Source organism: Herpailurus yagouaroundi, unplaced genomic scaffold, assembly GCF_014898765.1.
Source record: "Herpailurus yagouaroundi ecotype Mexico unplaced genomic scaffold, PumYag 188, whole genome shotgun sequence".
NCBI classification, from domain to species: Eukaryota; Metazoa; Chordata; class Mammalia; order Carnivora; family Felidae; genus Herpailurus; species Herpailurus yagouaroundi.
In genome coordinates, this window is record NW_024412419.1 from 14,928,240 (window position 1) to 14,939,327 (window position 11,088).

General features: G+C 40.7%; 1 long non-coding RNA gene across 1 annotated transcript in view; it reads right to left on the bottom strand.

Annotated features, from left to right (window-relative positions):
* LOC121044153 (uncharacterized) overlaps positions 1 to 10,455 on the bottom strand; it is a 31,509-nt gene extending 21,054 nt beyond the window's left edge. The window contains exon 1 of the long non-coding RNA XR_005797168.1: positions 10,332 to 10,455. This is a non-coding gene — a long non-coding RNA (uncharacterized LOC121044153). The remainder of the gene's footprint in view (positions 1 to 10,331) is intronic.
* Positions 10,456 to 11,088: the final 633 nt, after the last annotated feature.

An 11,088-nucleotide genomic window follows, 5' to 3' on the forward strand; every position in this document is an offset into this window, starting at 1 on the left:
ATTTGGGACAGAGAGAGACAGAGCATGAACGGGGGAGGGGCAGAGAGAGAGGGAGACACAGAATCGGAAACAGGCTCCAGGCTCTGAGCCATCAGCCCAGAGCCTGACGCGGGGCTCGAACTCACGGGCCGCGAGATCGTGACCTGGCTGAAGTCGGACGCTTAACCGACTGCGCCACCCAGGCGCCCCCTGTTTTTCTATTTCTAAATTATATTTATTATGTATTTATTTATATATTTATTCATTATATTTATATATTTTATTTATGCATTATATATTTATTTATATATAGTATATATAATATTTATATTTATTACATATAATATATATTATTATATTCTATTTCTATTTCTAAATTATAAAATTTGCCAATAAAATGTGAGAAGATAAAGATAGAACTCCACAAGATATTTAAGTTTTAACAGGGACTCTTGAACATGAAAATACTTATGAATCCTAAAGAATGAATCTCAAGTGGTGGAATTTTCACAACATGGCAGGAAGCAGGGAAGACAATTTTTTTAATGTTTATTTATGTATTTTGAGAGAAAGAGAGTAGGGGAGGGGCAGAGAGAGAGAGGGAGAGATATAATCCTAAGCAGGCTCTCTGCTGTCAGCACAGGGCCCAACATGGGGCTCTATCCCACAAACCATGAGATCATGACCTGAGCCAAAATAAGCCACACAGGCACCCAATGAGAAGATAATTTTTGGTAATAGATCTCATTAGTTCTTATTATTTATACCACAGAAGCAAACACTTTACCTTAACACTTTTCTTTAACTTTGGCCAAGATCAATGGTTTAGATAATGCGATAGTTAATTTTATACATCAACTTGGTGAGACCATGATGCCCAAACACTTAATCAGGCATCATTCTTGATGTTTCTATGAGGATGGTTTTTGGATGAGATTGACATTTAAATTGGTAGACTTTGAATAAAGCAGATGGCACTCCATAATGTGGATGAAAGGCATGAATAGGACAAATACTGACTGCTCCTGAGCAAGAAGGAATTCTGCCAGCAGACAGCCTTGAACTTGAACTGCAACATAGGCTCTTCCCTGAGTATCTAGCCTGATGATCCATCCTGTAGATTTTGGACTTTTTAGCCTCCATAGTCACAGGATCCAGTTCCTTAAAATAAATCTGTCCCCGCTCCCTCTGCCTCTCTCTCTCTCTCTCTCTCTCCACACACACACACACACACACACACACACCCTGTTGGTTCTGCTTCTCTGGGAAACCCAACAGATACAGACTAGTAGGTTGATATTGGCTCTGGCCCCAACAGAACTCCAGAGTGAATGGGAAGAATTCTGGTATCCTAGACTAGGACAGCGTTCTGCAGATTTTGAGGGGAAAAAAGCCATTCTTATAGGCTCTGGCCTGAATGCTTCAGGTCCCAGGACCTGAAGATGACTAATCCCAGCCTGTGACTAGCAGCTTCACAGGGATTTTGTTACAGAAAGGAGGAAGGGGACCTCAGTCAACATCTTCTTGTTCTTCACTTCTTAAGGCATATACCCCTTTATGAGTCCCTCAAACACAGGTTCACTGGCATTTCAAAGTTATTAAGCTCCCTTACTGCTCTGCTGTGCCATCTTTTCAGGGCCAGTTTCCCACTTTATCCAGTCAATGAGCCATTCTTATCTCCCCACTTCCTTCTTGTGGTGTCTAAAAGTGGTGTCTCTTGTTCACATGGGGGCCCCCAAATGTGGGACAATTGATATGAAGAAGGTGATGCTGGCAGTGAAAGGACTCACCAGAGGCAGAACAGAGTAGATAGAGGTTTACTGAATACACCATGGGGAGCAGCAGGTGGAACAGCAGAGGGGAAGCTGCCAACCAGGAGGCAATGGGTACAGGCTATTTTTAAAAAGGGAAGGTGAAGAAGCGTGGCAACATATGGAATTTTTCCTTTTTTGGTAACTGTGCCTAGTTATAAGTAGCCCATTGGTTAGGTAGGCCTTATGGATATTTTGAGGTGGGTCACTTGATGGGCCTGTCTGTATTCAGCCAGGTGGTTGCTGTAGGCTCTTTTGCCTTGATCAAGTTTCCATTGCTCAAGCCAGTTGTCTAAAAGCAGCTTCTACACTTCTGGTCAGAAAACTCTAACAGACTATCTGTTTAACCTTGCCCAGTTACACCAAGCTTCTTCCCAGGGGAGAAGAAGGGGCTCTGGATATGTGGTCAGAAGACCTCACCCTGACCTACTGATCACTTATTACCTCCATTATAATGGACAAGGCATCTGGATGGATTCATTCATTTATTCGTTCGTTCGCTCATTCATTCATTGAAATATTTCATGGAACACTACACCCTCCATGTCAGCATTTTGATTGTCACTAGGGCCACGGTGAATGAAAACAGACCATGCCATTGTAAGCTCCAGTTTTCATTTGACCATTCACTCTCACTTATAATTACAAACTGTGGTCAGAGATTCGAAAATGTAACAGAGGAAACTTACATTTAGCAGAGGATCAGGAAAGTTTGACATTTAAGCAAATATCTGACACTAACTAGGATAAAGGGCAGTAAACAGCATTTTGTGTTGACAGAACAATAGCATATGGGAGGCCAGAGAGAGAAAAGATACAATTGACAGAAACTGGCCATAGCGACACAGTGGCTGACAGAAAGGTCAAGGGAAGTGTCCAAGATGACTCCTGGGCTTTCAGCTTTTGGAAAAGATGGATCATAGAGAGGGAATATTGAGGGAGGGGGGTGTGGGGAAGACCAGGTTTGGGAAGAACAGTGTTAGTTCCTATAGTGGTAACTTGTTGCTTTGCCACCCAGAGTCAATTCAACCTTCCTCTGATAGCACAATAACTTGCATTTTCTTGGAGAAACAGCTTTCTCCCCCTTCAGTGTGTGTGGTGTGGGAAATTGCCTCCAATATTCCTGGAGCAAGTACTCACTGGTTGAAGCTGAACAGAGTAACCAATTTCACTGGGAAAAGTGATTCGTTCTGGACTGTATCTATCCCCCTGCCTGGAAGTCAGGCCCTGGGCTGGAGAGTTATGAGGGAAACTTTTTCCTTATGCTATACTTAACAGTGGGGGTATGTACATTTAGAAGCTCCTAATCTTACAATCATTAGAGGAGAGTCAGACCAAAAAAGGAACAAGCTCACAGGAGTTTATGTTGAGTGGAAATGACAGAAACTGAGTCATAAACATCAGTGAAGCCCATGGTCCAGCCATGTCTGATATTTGACTTTTTAGTCACATTAGGCAATAAATTCCTTTATAAATTTAGATCAGGTTTTCTATTCCTTGAAACCCAAAATTCCCAACTGATAGAATTCTTGGAGGTTTAACATGGACTTCTTGGCTTTTCATACAGCCTATCTGGACTGTTTGAATAAAATAATAGAGGGTAGAAGGATAATTTCAAGAGTGAATGAATGAATGAATGAATGGAAGGTAGGTATTTTTGCTGAATGCTTTCTATATAAGTATCATGTTTGATCTTTTACATGAAGCAGCCACTGTTGTAGACCAAAAATATAACTTGTTTATGCCCTATAACAATTCTTGAACATGATTGTTAGCATTATTGCCAAGGATGAAGAAATTACAGTTTGAAGAGGGGGAGTGAAAGATGAAGTCAAACAACCGGTGCATACAAAACCTAGGATTGAAGCCCAAGAACTTTCTACAGTGCTTCCTGGTTTTCTGAACCTTAGCTTTCTCATCTGTAAAACGGAGATAATAATACAGTGCCTCTTTTCTAAGATTGTTAATTGAACCAAAGGATGTGTGTGTGTGTGTGTGTGTGTGTATGTTAAATCTCTTTCTAATTCTTTGGCCTGTTTCTCTAGCATTATCAAGTGACATGGACATAGCATTTAAAACAAATGGTTTTATTTTTTTTTTGTCCTTGAAAATTTTTTTTAAGTTTCCCTAACGTGCACGCTTAAATTTCACGCATCCAAAACTGATTTCACTTTTCACTTTGCATGTTAACTTTGCACCATTGTTCAAGGCTTATGTGCCTGGAAAATTAAGGAAAGTCTATGTCTCCAGAGCCCATGTTAACTGAAGCCTGTTGTCAGACTCCCCATAGAAGTCTGGAGGTCCTCTCTGTGTGACTCAGCAACTTTCTAACCACCACTGCACTGCTAACACCACCTTCTCTCTCACTTTCACCACTGTCACCACCACCGGCACCATCACCAACACCACCACTTACACCAACAACTCCATGAGCGCCATCTACCCGCAATAATTCCACCACCATAACCACTACATCTGTGACTACAGCAGCGCCCACACTTATAAGGGTCAGAAGGCACTTATGATCCCTAATCTTATAATCCCTAATCTTCCCTGGAACACTATAAAGAATGCATTTTATCCTGTTTTGCCTGTGCAGAACCAAAGTCTCAGAAAAGTGAAATAACCTTTCCAAAGTCTCATGCACTATAAATAGTTGAGCAAGGATTTGACACTCAAGGCTACCTGAATTGGGAAAGTGTGGTCTTTTTACTCTAGTTACTATTTCCTTCTCTCGCCCATTCATCTCTATTCTAAAAGGCCAGACTCTGTTTTTTTTCTCTGGAGTATAGAATGAGATTTCCCCTCTCAGCCTTTGTTGACTGCAGATGTGGCAAAACAAACTTGCCTGGCAGTAACTGTCTTAATTACGGATATGATAACAGGAAGTCAAAATCACTACAGAGAAGGTAGAGAGGGAAGGTTGAAAGTGGGGATGGTAAATGTGTACGAATCTCATGTGAGACTTAACATGTCACAACTATGGGCTCTATTGTCCGAAAGGCAACAAAGTCTTTCCAGCTGGTGGGGAAAGTCCAGCTGAGGTGGGGGAGGAAGAGATACCTGGCAGTGAGGCCATCTTCCTGTCAAGATGGGGGTGTAGGGTTGCTGTGACATCGGAAATGAGGGCAGCCTGAAGGCTGGGGTTAGCATTCAATGGGAGGATTGAAGGGCACTTTGAAGTCTAGATAGCATTTCTGAAGAATGCCCGACAAGAATTCCAGACTTTTATAGAGGGATATGGAGATTGGATGTGTTTTGCTTTTGAACGCTTTTTATTTGCAACTTTATAGTTTTCTGCCATCAATTTGAACTGAAATGGATATTAAATTGCAAAAACAACACAGTTCATGCCTATTTTTCACACACACCACAAAGACTCTCAGAGTAAACTTTGTCTTGACTAGCACATAGAATGGAGTTTGGATAATGCCTTTACCCAGGTTTTACTACCCCGCCGGAACTATTGCCTCCTTTATCCCATTAAAAAGAAAATTGATTTATTAACTGTTGATATTTTCACTTGGGAAATTCATCAGGCCCCTTGGTCAGTAGAACTAGGAATCCTGAATAATGTTTCTGTAGTATAAAGAGAAGGTACCAATAGGATATCATCCATGAGTGTTTATGTGTTTGAAATGTTAACACCTCTACCTTGCTTGTCCATCATGGAGAGCATCTTATTTTCTAAGCTAAGTACAACAGGACTCTGTCAATTCTAAAGATGTTAAGCCATTTTTTGCCACTTTTATTGTAGCTTCTAGAAGATTGTTTTGTGAGTGCAGGTACCACATGTTGTTATTACATTGTTGTCCAAAGAAGGGTACTCACAACCTCCACTATGTAAGAATAATTGGGTGAGAAATTCTGATTAGCCACCTCCTTTTATCCAATAAGATAAATTCTAGGATTGATGGCATTTGGACACTCTTAAAACTCTTCCAAGTGTTTTGATCTTCATTACATTTATTAAAATAAAAAATAGCCTCATCAAAGAGTTTATAGAGTTTAGTTCTCTTTGAACCTGTTATACAAATGTATCCTCTGCAAGAGCTGACATGTAAATATATGTAACATTTAAAGTGTAAACATACAGTTAGGGCTCACAAATTAGTCCCCATGAAATAGTCCTCAGGGCACTGAGAGCTGCTAAGATCAATGTTTTAGAAACTACATTCCTTTGATGAGTGAGATAAGTTCTCTGATTTGAATCCTGGGAAGGCCACAAAGTGCTGAGAGGAAGGCTCTTGGCTGGGTGAGGGCCTTTATGAAGGGAGGAGGCTAGTCCTTCCTCCAGGGAATATGACGCCACCAATGCAGCCTGAGCTACATAGTCGGCACTTGTGGCCATATTGGCTGCTTTTAATCACTCTGGGTAATAATCTGAAGGTTGCATTCATGGTATTAATGATTAGTAACTCCTGTGCCCATGGTTGGCACCAAAAACAGCATGTTGATGATTACTTCTGGTCTTAAAGAATGAGTAGCACAGGATGCCTGTGTCCCACTCTATATGAGGCCTTCTCTCCCCTGCAGAGTAAGTTGGCATCTTTCTTTGGCTTAATTCAGAGAATGGGTTTCCAAGCCAGCCTTGAGCAGCCTCTGGAGCATTTTCTGAGCCAGCTTCTGGTGGGGTATTGGGCTCTGGTGTATTTTGAAGAGAGTAGTTGGCATACTCAAAGAATGAGTATATTTGTAAACCACAATCACATAAATGTGAAGGGAAACACAGCGTCTGCCAGCAATGTCTCTGGCCTGTATGTGGAACAGACTGGCAAGCAGTGGAACAGGCCAGAGCCACGAGTGTCGGAGCTGGAAGGGACCGCAGCATAATAAGGGCCAAGTCCACAATGACAGAGAACAAGCAACTTTCCCAAGGCCACTCCACCACGTCCCTCGGTTGCTTCATTTATAAAAGGGGAACAGCAGTACTTGTCTGGCAGATCACTTGAAACAGGTTAACATTTAATCTAAATACCTAAATGGGGTAACGTCTATGTGAGTGCCTCACATGGAGATTGGCCCCTGACAAATGTTTACCAGTTGTCTTATTACCAGGGTATTACCCCTTGGAGCCCACACCTCTAACCATTGTCCATTCTTGCCTTGCTGCATGCTGATGCTACACACAGACAAACCCTGGTGTGATGCTGGATGGTCAGACATGCCAGGTATGAGTTCCTGCCACAGAACTCGCCTCTTTGCAGTACAAAACATATAGAAAATTGTCTCCTTTTAAAAATAACTGTATAGAAACTTTTCCACTTCCACGACATGGAAGCACCACAGACAACCCGGGCAGGACAAGCCCAGAGCCTCGTGACTTGGGTTTCCTTGGGATTTAGAGCCTGTCATCGTAGAGCAAACACTCATGAATTCCTACTCTTCTCAGCAGCACATTGTTGACCCTTGTCTCTCTAATTCAAAGAAAAATATGTTCCAAGCTCAAGAACGTCATCTTAACACCCAAGAAAAGAAATCATCTATCCCTTTACCTTTAATAACATCAACAACTAATAGGAAGGTAACCAAATCTTTATAGTTTTTCAAATGTCGCCTAGATTTGTAATTCTAACCGTGAGAAAACAGCATACACCTGTGACAGTGCAGTGTTCTGTGTCCTCATAAGAGTCAACAGGGAACTTAAATAATAGTGCACCCATGATGGTGCAAAGAACCTGGAGGCAATTTTCTTGAGCCTAGTTTCCTTTGAACATATGTTATAGGCTCGGGTAGACTGTTGCCATTGAGTATTTGGTATTTTGTTCCAAAAGAGAAAACCTCTGCTGGTAATAGGGTATCCCTTGACAGAAATCAGCCAAAGAAGACTATCATAGAATCCACATCACAGAAGTTTTACCCAAACCACACTTTATAATATTTCATATCATGAGAGTTTAACTTCTTCTATAGAAAGTTACAAAAACATCGAAAAATCAAACTCCAAAACCAAATTCCCAGCTGCCTTTTCAAAGAACTCTACACTCAGACCATTGGAAGCAATGCTTGATAAAGTGTATTTAAAAAGAGCTATTGATTGCACAGCTGCAAGTGGAAACAGGGGAGGGTTATAAATTAGGAATCCACCATCCAAGAAAATATCATACAGATAAGAAGAAATCTCATCTTCCTGAAGCAAAGCCACTAAAACCAACAATGGTCAGAAACTCTCTTCTGGGTGCTCAGTGAGGTGCAAGGGGACATTGCTTCTTAAATGAAATACTACTCTGATGGAGAACAGAAGAGATATCCCAGAGTCTTTTTTTAATGCAGTGACCAATTTTTTTTAAATGCATCATAAAATTGAATTAATGGCATGAAACACAAAACTGGAAAGCAGCATCACATGAGGAGGAAGCAGAAGAGATGTCAATAAGGATCGTGACAGATATGGGAAAAGAGGCTAAAAGTCAATATATGAATTCAAGTTCAGAAAAGCAGGGAAGAAAAGAACCAGCATTTATTGTCTATCACGAGCAGTCCCTCTGTTATGTTGTTTTCTGCTTTTGTTCAAGAGCTCAAGGTGTGACTAAGTGGAGGATAAGAAAATATTTTAAATAGAAACAGCAAGTGCCCCCTTTGTGTGGCATTCTTAATGTGGGCATATGATTTATTCATGCAGCACAGGGCTAGACTCTGCATCCTTCATCATGAGTAATTCTCAGAACAATCCTGCTAGATAGGTCTTATTTTTCTGATTTTATAGATGAGGAAAGGGGCATACAGAAATTAAGAAGAAAATACAGCAAATGGTTAGTGTAGTCAGCTCAGGCTGCTGTAAAATATACCATAGTTTGGGTGGCTTCAACAGATTTATTTCTCACACTTCCCGGTCCACCGAAGACCAGGGTCCTGGCAGATCCCAGATCTGGTGAGGACCCACTTCCTGGTTGGCAGATGGTCGGCTCCTTGTGTGCTCACAAGGCAGAGAGCAGAGAGAGGAAACAAGCCTCTGTATCTCTTCTTAGAAAGGCACTAGTGGCATTTATGAGGGCTGTGCCACCATGACTTCCTCACCTCCATCCTCAACTACCATCATTCTGGGGATTAGTCTCCCACATATGAATTTGGGGAGGAGGGGACACAAATATTCAGTCTATAGCAGACAGAAGCAATAATGAAATGTATTACAAAAATAAACTTCTTTATCTGAAAAGGACCTAAGACAAGAGAGGAGATGCAATAAGGAAAATTTGTGAAAAGAAATCCTTACTTAGACATCCTTTTTTCAGGGCAATGAAAAGGAATTCTCTAAGCACTGTAAAAAAAAAAGTAAATAAACAAAAATTTACATCACCTGCCAATGAATACAAGTCCGCTTTTTGTAAAGCTGACAGGAAATAATGAAGAGGCCTCTGGAGAGGATGAGGGGAAATGGGAGGAGCCCTCAAATCTGTGCCTACTAGAATTCTCATTCTTATGCGATGAAAAATAAATAGTATTTATGCTGCTCAAGGCATCTGAGTGGTTTATACACACTGACCTTTTTCATCATAACAACTCCTTGAGGAAGAAACTATTATCTCTATTTTACAAATGAGGAAACTGAGGCACCAGAAGGCATCTGACGTATCCAAGTTCACACAGCCACCATGAGGTGGAATCTGAATTTCTCTCTGGCAGCCTGATTTCCTAGTCCTTGCTCTTCACCAACACACTGAGAGGAAGTTGGTGGATGACACGAATGGGGTAATTCACACCCACGAATCTTTATGTCACAAAGAAGTCAGGAACAGGATTTGAAATAAGGATGTTTAGAATACTAGAAGAAGCAATCTGAAAGAAGTACTGGATGTTTTGGCAGAGGAAGGATCATCAGAATTGAAAAGGAACCAGTATCAATTCTGAATTTGAAAATCATACAGAATAAACCAAACAAACACCCCCAATTTAGTAGTGTAATGGTCTACTAGACAAAAACCGAATTTGACACTGCATCCCTGCATCTGAACTTGAAACTTGCATTTGAAAATGGAATCTAGAGCTGGAGAAATCTCCCAGAATGAAACAGAGAGAGAGATCAGGATGATGGAGGGAAAAAAAGGAAGGAGATCTGATAGCAGGAAGCAAATGCCAGGAGACAATTCAGTATACAATATACAGTGGCTACTCCAGAAATACAGAAGAAAAAAAGGAGATGAAGAAGAAAAGATTAGATGTAATTTTGACACTTACGCTTTTGTTATTTAGCTTTTGCAATTAATTTCCGTTATGATTTCTGCTTTAATCCAAGAGATTTTTTTTCAACCAATTTTCAAACATCTGGGGTTTTGAAAGTCATCTATTTATCGGTTAATGTTCAGTTGCTAATTCTGCCACATTTCGTTATTCATGATTCATAATAAAAATATTTAGTTCTTGTCATTGTTGGGGTTTTTTGGTTTCTATTTTCGTACAATTTCAAGAAAGAGATGAGTACTCTGAATAAAAATCAGAGTACCAACTTGGTTAACAAAAAATCTAAATCACACGCGGCCAAAGATTAAAATCAAAACAAACAAAAAAATAAATAAAAAGTGGTGGAAAAAGGAGATTACTTACAAATGAATGCTAATCCAACTAATGGCAGACTTCATATCAGCAACAATGGCTGTAAAAGAACAATGAAAACAATGACCTCAAAGTGCTGAGGGAATAGAACTCAATCTAGAATTCTAAACCAGCTGAACCGTCATTCAAGAATAACAAAAGTGGTGCCTGGGTGGCTCAGTTGGTTAAGCATCTGGCTCTTGATTTCGGCTTGGGTCATGATATCATGGTTCCTGAGTTTGAGCCATGCATTGGGGCTGCTTGGGATTCTCTCTCTCCCTCTCTCTCTATTCTTCCCTCACTCATGCTCACTCCCTCTCTCTCAAACAAAAAAAATAAATAAATAAAACGTAAAAAAAAAGAATAACAACAAAATAAAGACATTTTTAGAGTATTGCCCAAGGACCTTGGCTGAAAGGCATACACTATAGCTTATATTTCAGCAAGAAACATGTGTTTTCTCTTTTAATTTTTGGAAGTGAGGTCTTATGCTGATATGATTGTTTAAGTATCCGTATTTTTTTAGACAAATTCCACTTTGATATGGTGTAAAATGTTTCTGAAGCACTATTGTCTTTGTCTTCCTAACACTCATCAAAGTCTGGACAGAGATTAAAATGCCAACAATCTGAGTGCTCCCCAGATTCCCTGTCCCTTCTGGACAGAGCCTGCCTGCCTGCTCCCCACCTCCTCAGGGGTGACTGTGGGGCTGAGGCTGGCTGCACAGAGGTTTCCATGAGGGCCCAGAAGTGGTCGGGTTGGCCCACAG